Source organism: Suncus etruscus, chromosome 12 (assembly GCF_024139225.1).
Source record: "Suncus etruscus isolate mSunEtr1 chromosome 12, mSunEtr1.pri.cur, whole genome shotgun sequence".
Lineage (NCBI taxonomy): Eukaryota > Metazoa > Chordata > Mammalia > Eulipotyphla > Soricidae > Suncus > Suncus etruscus.
Genome location: NC_064859.1, coordinates 51,595,025 through 51,596,637, shown reverse-complemented (window position 1 = coordinate 51,596,637; position 1,613 = coordinate 51,595,025). Strand labels below are relative to the sequence as shown.

The 1,613-nt window shown below is 42.8% G+C and overlaps 1 non-coding gene across 1 annotated transcript; it reads left to right on the top strand.

Moving 5' to 3' along the window:
- Positions 1-427: 427 nt before the first annotated feature.
- LOC126024797 (small nucleolar RNA SNORA51) lies at positions 428-560 on the top strand. The gene has a single exon (XR_007500899.1). It is a non-coding gene; the product is annotated as a small nucleolar RNA SNORA51 (small nucleolar RNA).
- Positions 561-1,613: the final 1,053 nt, after the last annotated feature.

The window sequence follows — 1,613 nt, the reverse complement described above, 5'->3', positions numbered from 1 at the left end:
GAGGAGACCTGAGCCAGAACCCGAAGGCTGAGGGTACTCCTTTCCTAGCCTTGACCCCTCGGTTGTGCTCCACCTCTCTGGTCTTTGGGATTCACTGACCTTTCTCCAGCCAGGATTCCCTCTTGGTTTGTCCCTGCTGCTTTCTTCTCAGTTTGTGATGTAATGATTCTTTCCCTCCAGGCTCCTCCTCATGTGAGGTGTTCTTTCTCCTATTCCTTAGGAGAAAAGTAAAAAGCCTGTCTAGAGTACAGGCTGGTGTGGGGTGGGGAGGAAGGACACTTGGGAATGCTGCACTGGTGAAGGATTTTTAATATATATATATATATATATATATATATATACATACATACATATATATATATACACACACATATATATATATTAAAAAATAAAAAATAAATAAATATAAAAAGAAAAGAAAAGGTAAGGCCGCCCAATTCTTACCACAGGCTGTGTTCTTTACACTGACTGTATAGAAAGAGGAGGTACAGTAAATGCACCCCAAATGCACCTCAACCCAGGCCCTTTGCCTGGTCTGTATTGTGAATTGGGGGACAAAAAAAAAAAGTCTTGAAATACCAAGAGACCAGGAACAAACTTCAGCTTGTCTGAAGTGCCTGGGTGCTGCTGACATACTCCAGGTGCAGAGAAACAGTATATGAAGGGCGTGTGGCTACTGACGGTCAGTGGACAGAGAGAAAAAGGAACCTTTCCTCAGAGCCTGATACCCAAGAACGATGTAAGAAGCAGCAAATGGAGGAATCAGTGAAGTCAAGGTGGGAAGGAGAATGAAAATTTAAGGAACTGTTTCTATCTCTGTCCTTGGGTCTGTCTATCTGTTTGTCTGTCTCTCAGCAGCAGTGCTCTGTGTGCAGCAGAATTAGGTGTCCAGTGTAGTGTGTGTGGGTGTAGGAGAGATCCAAGATCTGAAGCAACCTGCTGACCCGCACCCCATACTCCAACAGCAGACTAAGCTGAGCACTTGTTCAGGAAGGAATGAGCAGCATTGCTAGAACAGGATTTAGGCCTAGGGAGGAATCATGTGTGGGCATGTTTTTTATTTCTCTTGAGTATATACCAAAGAGACCTCTGACCCATAAATTGGGTGCTAAGTAGATAACTTTGTTAATTGTCTTTGGGAACTACCAAGGGCTGCATTATTTTACACCCACATAGCAAAGTTCTTGATGCTGTCCATTCTTGCCAACACTTCTTATTTTACATGTTTTTTAAATTACTATTATTGCCGTTTTAATGAGTGTGACACCATAGCCCAATGTGGTTTTGATTTGCACTTCTCTACTTATTAATGGTATTGATCATCTTCTTCATGTGCCTATTGACCCCTGGAAAGAATCTCTAATAGGGCCCGGAGAGATAGCACAGTGACGTTTGCCTTGCAAGCAGCCGATCCAGGACCAAAGGTGGTTGGTTCGAATCCCGGTGTCCCATATGGTTCCCCATGCCTGCCAGGAGCTATTTCTGAGCAGACAGCCAGGAGTAACCCCTGAGCAACACTGGGTGTGACCCAAAAACCAAAAACCAAAAAAAAAAAAAAAAAAAAAAAAAAAATCTCCAATAGTGGAGAACTTTTTTTTTGTTTTGTTTTTGGG